Source organism: Zonotrichia albicollis, chromosome 7 (genome assembly GCF_047830755.1).
Source record: "Zonotrichia albicollis isolate bZonAlb1 chromosome 7, bZonAlb1.hap1, whole genome shotgun sequence".
Lineage (NCBI taxonomy): Eukaryota > Metazoa > Chordata > Aves > Passeriformes > Passerellidae > Zonotrichia > Zonotrichia albicollis.
In genome coordinates, this window is record NC_133825.1 from 27,670,152 (window position 1) to 27,685,716 (window position 15,565).

Below are 15,565 nucleotides of genomic sequence, written 5' to 3' on the forward strand. Positions count from 1 at the left end.
ATCTTTGAAATCCCTAGATAAGAAGAACAGTTAGATTTGAATTTATGCAAATAATTAAGCTTGCTTAGTGCTTTAGAAGTAATCAGCCACAGTAGTAGAATTCTGACTTAGTGAATTATCTTCTGAGTTGCAAAGTGCAAAACAGATTATATGCTGAGGCACTGCAGACAGGTATTTCTCAGGGTTAATTCTCTTGTAAACATTGGATATTTCTGTAAAATGGACATATTTTGATCCCCTCCAACTGACTCATTACTGCCCTAAATCATTAAGGTTTAAGAAAAAAAACACTATACCATCTATAGTTACCTCCCCCCAGTTAGTTTTATAAGGGTAGGAATACTTACTTGAAAGCAAAAATCATCACAGTCTATATGCCTGTAAAATCAATGTGCTGTGTCTTCCCCAGTCACAAGCTTCAAATACCCCCATGTTCCTATTTTTCATGGATTCTTATTCACTGGAAATAAAAGATCAAACCAAATTTGGAACTGAGCAAATTACCTGGTTTCTGTGTACAAGGTATAAAACTGCAAAAGGCATTCTACAGGTGAATGAATATTCTCCCCATTATTCCACAGAAATTAACTTTGTGTGTGTTTAACTTTGTGTGAAACTTGACATCAAACTCAGATTTTGTTACTTAGTGAATAGTAATCCTGCAGCCTTTGCCAAAACATGATCAGATTTTCTCACTAGATTACATATGCTTTACATTACTGGAAGTCATAGAATTCTTTTAAGCATATGAGAGTATTTTAATGCTAAATTACACTCTCATTAAAGTGAAAGGATTATAACACAAAACATCGTGCAGATGCTATGTAAAATTACTGAGATACATCCCAAAACAAGAATGTTTTTTCCCTATTTCTTTTCTCCTTCAGAAAAGTATAAAATCTCAACCTGTCTTTAGGGATTCCTCAAGAATACATTACCTGCCAGAGCACTCAGGTCCAGCTGCTGGGATAAATGAAAGCTGTCTTATGCTATGCTCAATTGTCCTTGTGCTACTCCTCATTTTTCCTAACACATTTTTTCCATTTCACGTAGAGAAAATCTAAAGTACTGATGTTTGTGGAAAAACAAAATAAAATTAAAGTCAGACTTTCAGAGCCTAATGAAGCAAGCAGAAATAGAAGTTAGATGTGGGTGTTTCCCAGGCATACCATATTATTCCTGACTGCCTAGCTACTCCTGCCTAGAGTGCTGGCTTTGCCAATGTACTCTGTTTAAATTCAGCATCTCTTTTGCAAGAAAGATTTTGCAAATGCAAAACAGTTTATGTTTATTATTTTCATTAAAATACAACATGTGATAAACATTTTTATGGTACTTTGACCCAGGATAAGTTGATTTCCAATATAATAGGAGAATAAGGCAGCAACATAATAACGAGCAGAAAAAAAAGGGAAGTATAGAAGACCTCAACATATCTGAATGTCATTGTAAGTATATGCTTGCATTCCTACACTACATAAGATTTGATTCTAGAATTCTTTATCAGTCTCATAGTGTAGAAAGTTTAGTGATACTAAAAGGAAGTCTATTACACTGAAGGGATATTAGTACCTTCTGAGAACTCAAATCCAGCCTGAAAGAAGAGACAGATCTTACTCATTTAATTCTTTTTGCCCTTATAAAGCAAGAAACTGTGATATCAAAAGAGGTAAACAGGACTCCCAGCCTCTGAATTAAATCTCAGGAAGCAAAGCTGAGGGTATCTTATCACAGTTGTCAGTGACAAGGCAGAGAGAAAGCCTGTAGGCCTGGTTGTACTGCTATCAACTACAAAATATCAGCAATTTTAAACATCTGAAGTACATGGTGTTTGTATTTTAGTACTGCATATATTACTCCTCTATAACCATTTTAAAATAAGTCTTATCTTTATTTACTTATCTGTAATCTGAAACAAACCGTGCTGCTTGCTGTTGTACAAATAAAAAACCAAAAAATAAAGGACCATAAAAAATATTCTTCCATTCCTAAACTTTGCTTGACATAAGGCTCTGTATTTATATTCCTTCATGGTCCTCTGAACTAACCTGCCACAACATAGCAACACAAATGACACCTTTTACTGAGCTTCTGAACAGAGTGATCTGTGTCACAAATAAAACTTACATTTTTCCTTCTGTCACAAAACACATTTGATTGCACTCATTTGGTGCTTCCCAGGTCCATCTACATCTCTCAACATATCTAATCTAAATACTAGTGGCTTTGCAGTCACCCTGTAACACTACTGCAAAGCAGGAAAAGAAAAATCCCTCTTGTAAGCCTGTATAAGTTTGTAAAAGCATCAGAGGCCTAGGATGCGCGACTCCATCACCACACGGCAGAATAACTCCCACCATGGTTGCCCTCAGAGTTATTTTCAGAAGGATACCCCATTTCCGATGGCTGTGTGGCAAAAGAGAATATGATGGCAGGTGTCAGGGTGGCTAAGGACTGGGGAGAAGCTTGCATCACAGTTATTTTGTGAAGACCTTGGGGAGGTCCCTGAGCCCGAGGCCAGGCCATGGCGCACGGCCCGTGCCACAGGTGATGGCGGCTGCCGCAGCCCCTCACGCCAGCCCCTCTCACCAGCCCCTCCTGCGGCAGCACCAGGGGCTCCTCATGGAACCATCTGGGACTTCAGGGAGGAGCTGTTTCGTACAGGACATTGACAATGCACAACTGCACATTACTGCTCTGTGCTGAGGTAATTCTTTGCAGGCCACACCATTATTTTCTGAAGGAACACATGGGGCTACAGCATTGCAGCATCACGTTCTTTTACATTTCAGGAAAACTTTTCCTCCTTTTTAATTAAATGATGCTCAAGCTTCTTATATTCCATATTATTCTTTTGCTCTTCTGTTGAAGAGCATTGAGCTGGCCTTGCCATCATTTCTATAGTAGACTTTCATACCCACAATGTGGTTTAAATAACCATGCAAGGGTGGGGGGTGCTGTGCCCTGGTACAGTCTCTGGGCCAGTACAGCTTCAAAGGCCAGAACCGAGTGCTGCCTTTCTCTGCCCCAGAGAAAAGGGGGGAGAGACAAAAGTCACAAAACTTGTTAAGAAACCTCTCAAACCTCACATCTGCTAGTTATATAGATCCCTCTACAAGAATACATAAACACCAAAGTCCAGAATGGCTGAGGATGGAAAAGAAAGGCATGTTACCTGTTACCTCTGCCACAAAGAAAAGACGGCAACAGGTCTTTGGTCTTTGGCATGGATTTTAATGCTTTAAAAACTAAAATCATGCTGCTTAGAAAATAGAATGAGGAGAGCATAGCAACTGACCATTCTTTTGCCGCAAAAAGAGCAGAAAAGAAAGAGAGAGGCCTCTTTCAGGCTGTAAACAGAGCATCTGTACAAAAAGTTTAGTTAGCAACCAGAACAGCCAACACTTATATGCAAGAAAGAAATTCCAGCTTGAAAAGCCAACACTTATATGCAAGAAAGAAATTCCAGCTTGAAAAGCCAACACTTATATGCAAGAAAGAAATTCCAGCTTGAAAAGCCAATTAACTTCTCTTCCTACTAATGAATTTGATCTAACCCAAACCAGATTATTTAGTTTGATGCTCAGAATTTTAATATACTGACTTGGAAGTCTGACCTCTAACAGGTTTCTAATATGTCAGCTCATGAGGTCCATCCATATCATTTTCTAATGGTCCAAATCAATAGGATATTTTTTGCTTGTTTTAAGTTGTGCAGTATTTTCATGCTTTAAACTGCCAGACAGCTAGATTAAGTTACAGATGTCATTCAGTGCAAAACACACCTCTTACAGAGGACAGTCACAATAAAAACACCTCCTCACACATACTGAAGAACCAATAGAAGCATAAGTAAAGCACAGTTCAAGGAAATGTAAGTATTTTAAGCCTCTCAACAACATACATTTGTGTAACATCAAAGAAATACTTTTTACTCAGCCAGTCTTTTGTATCATTCACAGCACACACATGCATTGAGAGGTAAACTATACATTTCTAAAAAGATTTTTCTTTTGTTTTACAAATCCTGTGACTTGCTCTGCCTACTGTAGCACTCGAGGCATGTAGTGTCAACTGACAGTGCATTTCTTTTTGTACTAGTCCTTACCTCATCCCATCTACCTGAGACCAGAATATCAGGACTTTTATTTGTGCACATTTATAAACAGCTCCCTGGCTAGTAAACAGAAGTTAAACTGTGAGTAGTTCCTGACACAGCAGACACAGAAAACCTATAGAAGAGTAAAAGGGTAGCCCTCTCTTCTGTTCTGTTTGGCATAGGTGGTGTTTCAACTCCCTCTAGCAAGTATAATTTTGGATTAAATAGGATGGAAATTCATAACCATAAATTATTGCTGAGTTCTCAGACACCACAACATGAACTAAGCTTGACATTGCCATTATAGAATCATAGAATACTTCAGGCTGGGAGAGACCCACACAAGGATCATTGAGTACAACTGGAAATCTGGAATGCTTTAGTTTGTACCACAGTGCTTCACAGAGGAAAGAAAAAATAAATTTGGGCACAGCGTACTTCCTTAAAATAGAGTAAGAAAACATACATTTTTTGTTGTGTTCATTGTTCTTAGAACCACTTTCTCTGTTCCACCAAATCCATTAAATATTACTTTTGCAAAAACCATAGTGACATTGTTATTACACCCTTGAAACAGAAAATCTTTCAGCAAGTGGTAAAACCTCACTGTGAAGAGCAAACAAAAACTATGGTTAATTTCTATAATTTCCCCATCTGTCTTAAAATTTATTGGAGGCTCTCCATTATCAGTGATAAGACCCACACCTCCAATAGCTCACTTCTATAAAGAAAGGCTCCTGTTCAAAAAACTGCTTAGATAATCCATGTTCAGAAATTAGGTGGGGCTGAAAACACAAGGACTAGAGGGAGTTTGACATGCAAGATAATGGCCTGATAGCACCTTCCTTTTCCCTTTCCACTACTGCTACTATTTTTCACACTTAGTAGTCTTTAAAACTGTCCCTCAAATCTGGATGCAAACTGAAGGAGGGATTCTGCTGCAAAACAGGGACAATACCAGTGAACAGAAATTAGGAGATGGCAAAACAGAGGCAAAGGAGAGATGCACGGAGTTCTGTGGAAGGAAACTTGTTTCAAAATTCCCTTTGCTTAGTGAGATGTTTATGGCTTTGGCAGTCCAAGACAAACTCCCCATCTTACACAAACATCATACATGCATTGTAGTTCTGTAACAACACCTTCAACATAAAAACCAGAAGTTATAGGAATGGAAGTACACCACATCTTAGTTCTTAATTTAAAAAATGAACAGAAGCTTTTGCCTCTCCTTTGTCATAGAATAAAAATAAATACCCAAACTTCAAGTTCTGACCATCTTTACTATTCCCTTTTTTATGCTAACTAGAAAGTCATAAAATACATTAAATCCTTTGAAGCTGATCTCCTCCATCACATTAAACTTGAAAATCAAGTGTTATGGACATATTATAAAAGAAAAATCAGAGGTTTGTATTTCCTCATTCAAATCGATACCAAGAAAGCAACATTGCTGATTCTAAACAATAACTCGAATGAAAATTTAAAAATGCCCACCAATACTTGCCAGAAATCAAAAGCAGCTACAGTATCTCTGTATTGAGCAAAAAGAAACAATAAAAACAGATGTTAGAGCAGACAAAATATCCTGGCTTTAGGAAATGAGACACAGCAGGGATCACAATATTTTAAGCGGTCACTACTTCTTTTTTTTTCTCATTTAAATAATGCATTCTCATATTTGCAATCTCTCTCCCTTTGCCTTGGTGAACACACAGACAAATTATATTTTTTTGTCTTAATTAGTGCCTTCAAATGAATTTACAGAGATACGTTGTAATAGCAATAACCCAGCTGCTAACACCAGAGTCCTCAAAAACATTTAGAAGGAACAGTATGGACTTGCTAATTTATTTAGTTTTGCCAAAAGAAGACTAGCACCAGCAGTTCTTCCTATTCAAGCTTTCCTTTTCTCAAATGAACACGTACATGAAAAGCAATGAGACTGTATAGAAATGCAGTCTGAGTGGAGGACATACAAGAAGTGACTAGAGACCAATCAAATGATACAACTGCACCTATTTCAGTGATTTTCTGCATCACTGTAGTCCTCTCCTCGCCTCTGATGCAGCTTTACAAGAGTTTTCCCATATTACTTCTTTGCACATGGCTGGTACCTCCTGTAACAGGTTTAATAAAATAAGATCTCTGAGTTACTGTTCCAATTTTATTCCTACTAGAGAGGTATCATCTTCCAGTGGTACATGTATGCCCAACATAGGAGTACATAGAATATGAAAGAAAGCAATAGACTCCGATAGGAGTGGAAAAATGCACAGAAAAATATTCCCAGAAGATTCCAATTAGCAGCTTTTTTCCCCTTCTGACTAACCTAAGGAGAGCCAATTAAGCATCAGAAATAAGAATAATAATTGAACTTACTGGAATACCTATGTACTAAAGAACCATTTACTTCTGTCAGCAGAAGACTACAACCAATTAGATTTGCAAAAATAGGTTTGAATTCCAGCCCTTTCCCGCTTGAATAAGTCCAGTATACTTGTTGGAGCCTCTTGAGACATACAAGTATATGGAGCAAACTTTCCTGATGTGTAATTAAATTAACTGAAATAAATTACAGCTTTAAACTCTTAATAAAATAAAATAAATCCCAAACAAAAACCAGTTTTTAGGGTTCCATTCTTTCTTTGTATCATCATCTGAGGGGCTTTCTCCTCTGAGCATCTGGGAGCCATCATGTCAAGCTCCGGATATTAAATGTACACGTAGTTCTCTGCAGGCCTAATGAGTTACAACAGAGGTCACATTCTCCACTGCCCAAGTGTAATTTGAACAATTCCTCACAACAAGAATTGTGACACACCTGTGTATAAACACTTCTGACAGTAAAACTGACAGTAAATTTTGCAATTCCTCTTCTTTTTTACAGCAGAAAGATCCAGAATAGCAACCCAGTTTCCCTTATCACTGCTACTATCTGTGACTTTTTCCCATTTACTGCTCCAAGTTAATTTTTCTGAGAAAGTTTCATATGTTTTCATAGTAAAAACATAATACACAAGATGTGAAATACATTTTGAGAGCTGGGAAACAATCCAGCTGCTTCTAAGTAGTGCTCCTAAGTCTTGAGATAACAATGGGTTTCTCTAAACTAAAAACAGTGTGTTGCCTTTCAAGTAACTATTTATTTTTCTTTGTTACAACAGTGAAATTAAGATTCCCCCCCCCCCCCATATTTCAGGGAAAAGAAGGAAACAAATTCAAATATTGTTAGATTAAATAAAACATTTCACATATGGATAAATGCTAACTTTCTAGCATGGCAGGAGGACAAGCTGAACAGGATGATTTCTGCCAAAACCATTAGCAAATTGCCTTACGGTGATTGGCTTGGCTGTGAGTCTTAGGTTTTATGGGTTTGGGATTTTTTCCCCTCCTCTGTTTTGTTTTGATTTTGACTTTCTTTGAGGATAGAGATGTTGGATAGGGGGAGGATCAGGGAGTTACATTAATCCACACATAGCTTGTAAGTTAAGTCATTTCTTCTGGATATTTTGCTACTTAAGTACATCTGGCTTTGTTTAATGTCAGTTTTTTAACTGAACCACATTTCTGCTGAAGTAACCTACCATACAGTAATGAAAAGCTTGCAGTAAGCAAAGGCTAAACACAATTCATCCATTTCTGCCCATTTCACACTGCTGCCACAGTCACTGACTGTGTAAAAGGGGTTTTGTCTCTTACTACTTTCCTGGAAACCAGCAAGCCAGAAATGTTACAAACATGCATGCATGTACATACACACATATTTTCACACCACCTATCTCTTTCTGGTTTTCAGCAAGTGCCCTGCTTTTTTGCTGTTTAAAGAATTCTTCTGCATTCTCAACTACGTGACATCATTTGCCATTATGTATATCCCCTGCTGGAAAGCAGCCAGCACAGATTTTTCTGAGCCCCCTTTCTCCATCTCACCACAAACTCAGTTTCAAGCCCTTCCTTGAAACGCTTAATCCTTCTGCTATTGTGAACTGAACATTAGGGAGGAATCTGAAGCCATGACAACAGCTTGCTTCCTCAAGACTCTGCTCTGGGCCACTCTGGAGGCATCCCCAGTGCCCAGGCCAAACAGTTCAATGCGCTCAGTTACACAGCTTCTCCTCTCTATGGAGTGCTGCATTTAATGCTCTTCATTTAACAAAGGAATCTCAAAGTGTCTAAAATTTGGGCTCACCTCTGTTAAATGCATGGATATTCAGCACTTTCTTTGGCATTTCCCAAAGCCTGTAAAAGCTCCACCCATCTTTCCAATTTAAGTAAGAGAAATTGGCATTTCTGACATTGTAAATTCTGGAGAATGAAGATTGTGTAGAATTGTCTATTTGCAGCATTTAGAATCTTGTGTTTGGTCAATTTCCAAATGGTTCACACTGTATAAGTTTAATAATATTTGAACAGAACAAAAGCAATCAACAAAATTCAGACAAACAGCAGCTTAAGAATAATGATAAATAAAAATAACAACTGCAAAAAAGCGTAACAATGAAGCCTGTCACCTCAGGTTCTAATTTCTGTGGCAGTAAGACAATAGTCCAGAATAGTGCACATTAACAGATGAGAGGAAATTCTTGGATATACAACATGTGATTTAACCTGCAGAAGCTACCAATATATGGCTTCACTAAGGCACTTGGCCTTCCTGAAAGGATCACATACATGTAAATCCCAAGAAATACACAGGGTAAAAAACTACGAATATGGCAAACCACACACATCATCATGAATAGAGATCCATTTTTTTTCTAGTAAAAGCAGTCTTTATCTAACCCATTGAATATTAAGGATAGTAGGTGTTTGATTTCCCATCCCCCCCCCCCCTTCCCCACTGGCTTGAATAAAACACAAAGTGGACAAGAAGTATTTTGTGAGAACTTTCATGGGTTTAGATCAATTAAACTCAGAATAGAAACTTTCATCTAGATTCATGGGTTCACTAACTTGAAGATTCTGCACCTAAATATGATATTTGAGCTACTGAACTAACAAGACAACGTACAGAGTCCTATCAGTCAGCATGAACACTCCTTTTAAAAATCATGAAAAAACAAACACTCTAAGCAGCAGAGATTGGTGGAAAACTGGGTATCCCAGCACTAATGTCTTGGCACTGAAATCCAAACCGAAGTGGAGAGGCAGTTGACTTTTTCAGAGCCTGACTCTGGGCAGCATGAGACTGAGGCGTGCACAGGACGCTCTGCAAACTCTGCTGGCTGCCTGCGTTGTTTGTTCTTCCTGTGTAAGCAGCACTGAAACGAACACTCAGGAAACACAAGGTACAGGCAGTTGGTCGGGGAGAGAGCAAAATCAGGATATGTAAACAAACTAATGAGATCAGCGCAAGCAGCAATTGCACACTGTGTTTCAAGATGTGTGTAACTTTGGTAATTTCAGGCTGCCCTTACAGCATCTCTGGTCTCCTCCTTCCCACTGGAGCTTCTGGATCCCTAAGCAGCACAAGTAGCTGAAATATTTTGGCTACAAATCCCCTCCTCAATAAATCTTGTTAGTAAAAAAACATGTCAGCATTAAAAGTTGTCTATCACACTATATAAATGCAAGTGCACTCTGCAATGTTTTCAGTGCTTAGCAAACAAAAATTTTGACATATTTTATATTTGTGGATGTGAAAAAGATATTCCTTGACATTCCATCTCTTTTTCCCAAAACTAGCATGCCAATGATAAGGGGGTTTTTTAACACTGTTTCATTACATACTCTCTTGTCTCCACTGACAAAGACTTCACACGGTATTTTCTGATGACTGGAGGACTGGAAAAAATTCCTGACTACAGAAGGAAAGGCACATCACTGCATAAAATATCTTTAAGACAAAAAACAAAAAGAAAAAAAAAGAAAAAAAAATCAAACAAATCAAACAAACCCAACAAAACCTACCAGACCCCTAACATTTGGGTGCTGTAGCTGTTCATACAGGTGTGCCATCTTCCCAGGGGCCCTGTCTGAAAGCAGCAAGACCACACTGTAAAACTTTTTTTTTTTGCCTGTATATTTTGCCAGTGGATCATATAACACAATGAATAGATAGAGCCTGTGGGATCAACAGCAGCCAAAAAAAGTGCTTCTGTCATTCTTCCCTGAGTAAGGGACATGAGTAAGCCCATTCCACTCCTCATCTCCAGAGACACAAGGACACAGAAATACAAGGTGCAATGACATCTACTGTTTCCAGGTAAAAGTGATTTTCTTTTCCCAAGAACAGGCACAACATAGGCATAGAACAGCAACATTTCAGCTTACTATGGGGAAAATGAAGTTTACCTATAACCATGTGCATAATTATTAGAAGACATTTATTTCCAGATTGTTATTTTGTGGTATACAATCATGCTAACCCGTGGAAAAGCATTTTCATTTACAATATTTTGTTAATTTCTACCCCACATGCAGGCACACTCACTGTCACTCATACTGAAAAAGGCAAAAAAAAATATTAAGTACTGCATCTGGAATACTTACTTACCAGTCAGAAATTTATTTCAAAATACTAACATAATATTTAAATTATTAGTCTGTGGACTCAATTCTCTCTGAAACTAACTTCTTTACAAAAAGAACTCCCTGCATTTCTCCTTTTTTTAATTCATAAAAATTGTGTCTAAGTTGTCAATTTTAAGTGACCTGAACTTATTTACATGCACACAGCAGAGAAGAGAGTGTTTATAATGGCTCAATACAGGCAGCCCCATGAAGCAAGCCAAGCATTCCTGCTGGTCTTACATATAATCAATGAGCCTGCAGTGCATTCACTGATGAATTGGACAATGAGACTGAGGGTCTGAGTCATATTCAATCAACTCCATTTCCAGCAGCCTGTCAGGGATGATGGCAGATCTATTTTGCAATGCTGTACACATCAACCCAGTTGGGAGAATGTGTTTTTATGTGTGTGTGTCTGTGTATATAAATGTGTGTAAATATAGAAAATAAGTCTGTTGGTGTACATATAAAGATAAATTGATGGATTTGTTCAAGAGTACATTTCAATGCAGCTCCTTGTTTGCAACTGCATGTCCACCCAGAAGCTTTTTTCCAGCAACAAGAAAATTAAAGTACAGAAAAGCATATTCATAAGGCTGTGGCCATTCAGACTGAAGATAAAAACATTACAAGATGGTAGATGCTCAGCTAAAGAGATGCGTCTCAGGGGCAGACCTCTAAATGGTCTATTAGATAGGATGAGATAGTAAATCTAATTTGCCAAAACGCAGGCATGCTCATCAACGTTTCATGCTGTCAATATTCCATGCTAGCTTGCAGCCTTGATAGAGTTCCCATAGTAATGAGCCTGAGACCTTGGGAGGATTTGGCTATTCTCTAGCCAGTCACCCTTTGTCTCACCAGTGAATTAGAGCTCCAGAATGTGCTCCACACAGTGGCTGAGCAAACAGCCCTTCAGGTGGCAGAGCTATGGCAACACATGCCTCCTAGATTCTCTGTGCTGGAAGAAAAAAAGGATTAAACTAATTTTTTTTTTTTTTTTTAACTTTTCAAAGTTCCAAATATGGTTTCATTCGGAGAATGGACTGTGCCTTGGGAGGAAGTAGGCTGCATTCTAAGAAGCAAACATTAAGAAAAGTAGTGCTGAGGTTTTCATTTTTTTAACTTGGGGATTCTCCTCTCTTCCTGATTGTTTATTGAACTAGAGTTTTCATCCCTTAAGCTTAAGCCTTCACCAAATTCAGGTCCCAGATGTTCTGCAGTCTTGTTCATCATACTTCAGAATTCTGATTTCACACTGCAGCATCTACTTCAACAGAATATTTTGAGAAATATTTAAAACAAATTTAAACAAATGCTTCGAGCAGAACAAAAGTAAGACCACAACAAAAGAATAAAAAAGCAGAGAGAGTACACAGGGCATTGGATTGACATCTGCTACACTGACCAACCTTATTTTTTGTTTCTGAATGATGTTTTTCCATTTTCTTGTGATAATCTTGAATGTGTGCTTCTGTGGGCCACATTAACAATGCACTGGTACCAAAGTGGGAGAAAAACTGCAGCACAATCTCCCTTCTTCAATTCTACCTGCTCCAATGCACATGAAATTCCCTAGTGAACTTACCTAACTCATTAATCCAGCAATTAACTAACTCAATGACAAGAAAGTAGGTACTACAGGCAATGGAGGAGCATGGCCAGAAGGAGACAGATGTAGTCATAAACTCTCATAAACCAGTCACTCCTTTTTTACAGCCTACTGTCCCTAATCCTGTCCTATCTCATTCCCTAAGGCCAATCTGGAGAAAGAGCATATCTGGATGATAGTATTCTAGTCTTCTGGTCATCAGAATAGGAGCCCTTTCCTTAGCCTTATTTGACCCAGATGCAAATGATGGGCCTGATCCAATGTGAGTGATTTTTCTCTATCCCACACAGGAATAGACAATCCTGAAAAAAAGCCTTTGGGGAAGAAGGGGTAAAAAAAAGTCTCTACTTGGACATATCCAGATATTCTTCCTGGATATCTGGCTATTCTGATGCCAGAGACCCAGGAAGTGGATGCAAACTGAATTCCCTGCACTCAGCCAAGTGAAGTTTGTGCTGTACAAGATACTGAGCTGACAGCATCTATAGGTGTTACCACAGGATTTTCCTGTCAGGAGCACCGCTCATCGAGGTTCAGAGTAGGGCTGTTCTAAGGTTTTTTTCACCTTCTACATAAAACCAGATGTTAACTCGCAGGCCTGTTTTAGAAAAGCAACTTCTGCATTTGCTGCCACTCAACAGAATCAGGCTTGGAGCAAAGGTTGGACTTAAGACAACAAAGGTCCAAGCCCCATCAGTAAAAGGGAAGCAAGTTACAGAGTACTAAGGCAAAACTGAGGTCCATAATAGTACAACATCATCCGTTAATTGTCCCAATTCTTCCAATAGCTACTGCAAATGGCTGATCTTAGCCACCTGTTCCAGAGAGCTATAATATCATTAAAAATGCATAGTCCTGGTGAAACCTGTACTGAGAGCCTATTAGCTTTTAGGGATATGTTGAGTACCTGACATTGCTTGACCATTAACTTGAAAAAACCCACATTCTGCTACTGACAAACTCCTTGAAAATTTGTACTTTTTTGTATCAAGACATGATTTTTTCCAGTAAAGAAAGCAATCAGCTTGATAAAAAAATCTAAAAGAAGGCAGCAGCAATAAGCTTATGGTGTGAAATAAAAATCACCTGTGTTTCACACTTACTGAAGGAATAAAAAAACATTTTCCCTCTACCTCTGACACTTATGCAGAACTGAGTCAGCACAAAGGCTGTACTAAATGCTGTTAAATGTTCTTTAAGGAAGAACTTTCACCAGGATGCTGTGGTAAAAAGATGGCTATTTCAGCAATGTCCCGCTCAATGGACTCAGAAAAAGAAGTTCACACATGTGCATTCTCCTAATTACATGTTAACCACACAATATGCTTTCACTTTACATTTTTAAGCTAGTGCAGATTATTCAGATTCTACTGCAGTAGATCAAGACCTTATTAATGCACCAGAAAAGCCAGATTCTGCATGCTGAAGAATATGCCAGAACAACATGGGATGTTATAAACAAAGCAGTACTTCTAAATATGAAATCAACCTTAAGTAGAAGGTGGATTTTACTCTGTTTTAATACTAAAATCAACAGGAGTTTTAACCATCTTGATTTTTGCTGGTACTACCAAAGTCAATAGTATTTTATAAAACCAGTAGGATTTAATGCTTTTTATAACCAAATAGAGCACACAGCATTGCCTCTCTGGGAAACCAGCAGAGGAGCCCTTAAATACAAAAACAACTCCTGTACTTTGGTTAGGGACATCTTGGCAAAGAAAGTAGATAAAAATATTCCTAGGAGAGATCTGAACAGTGAGGAAAGAATGGTTCATAATTAAAATATTTCAAAGCAACAAAGCAAGAAGCATGAGCCACAGAAGGAGAATTAAATAAGGAAGTAGCTAACATACATTTCTGGGTGAGCCACAAAGAGAAAAAAGTTAGGTCAGACAAACTGTGTAAAGGTGGTAACAAGGAAATGTTTAGAAGCTACCTGAGGCAGTGAATAAGTAATGGATTTTAACTTGAAAGGTTTCTCTTCAAACAAAACTTTAGGGTATGTGCAATAAACATGAGGTTCTAATGCTGAAATCCATTCAAAGGGCATTTGAAAACATCTGATGTTCATATTTCAGTTTTCAGCAAGGCTCTGAAGTTTTGATCCAGCACTTTTATCTTTACCTGTTCTTCACTGAATTTGTTAGAGCCCTCGTTTTTCTAGTGTACATTTCTCTGCCTAGTTTCTTTCATTGGACAGCTGACTCCTGCACTTGGGTTGAATCATTCCTTGTTATTGGCTACATAGAGTTTGCTGTTTGTCCTTTTCTAGCACAAAGCAGAGGCTCTTGTCTATGTTCACTGGTTTGCAGGCTACCCAAGCCTTCTATAGCCATCATGCTGCTTTTTTATCCTCATTTTGGATTCTGTCACAGTTTACACAGGTACAGCAAAAATGTTTCAAAACCATTAAAAAATTTACAAAGCCAAATCAACCCAAATAAACTGAAACTAGTGTATAAATAAGTGAAATTGTATCTAACTAGCTCTGAATTCCCAATGTTCCTAAGTACCTGGGTTATTGTTTATTCATTTTGTGATCTAGGTGTCTAATTAGATTTGTTTTCTAATTAGATTCTCTAGCCCTATACCCATAGCTTGTTGGGGAGTTGCTGGTTATGTAGGCAAACACAAAAGCCTGCCACCATTCCCATTATATCTAGAATACAATATTCCATGATTCACAATGAACGATGCCTCAAAACTAAAACTTGCCTTACGAGTTTTCATTTCAGAGCATTTCCTTTTCACCTCTTCCCCTCCTTGAATTACAGCTAAAGAAATAGATATATTTGATTTTTTCAATAGAACAATAGCTTAAAAATAAAAAATAGACAAACATACAAAAAACACCACAAATGGCTAATGCAACCAGTAACTCAGTTTCCAAATATTAGAATTTCTTTTGTAATTTTTCACACAGTGAAATTTCACAGAATACACCTGTTTTTTTTAACTGCAGCTACCACCCTTGTAAAAGGGCAATCCTGGGCTAATTTCAGCAATTTGTAACAGACTTGATGTTTGGACTGTTCTTCTACAGGCGGCGTTCTGTCGCTGTCACAGCTGTGGACATGGTAACCAACAGCTGTAGCACCACGAACATCATCTGCAGAATGAGAAAACCTGGATGCTGCAAATATTACATCCTCAGAGCTGACATCCAGGGAAGTCTAAGATGAAGGAAATACAATGCCTTTCACAGTTGTGTAGCATCACACACATTAATACTTTCAGCACTCTCATTAATACTTCAGTAAATGCAAACTTGCTGCCTATATCCACCAAAGCATTGTGGTTTGGTTTGCAAACAACTCCCTTATTTCACATGATAC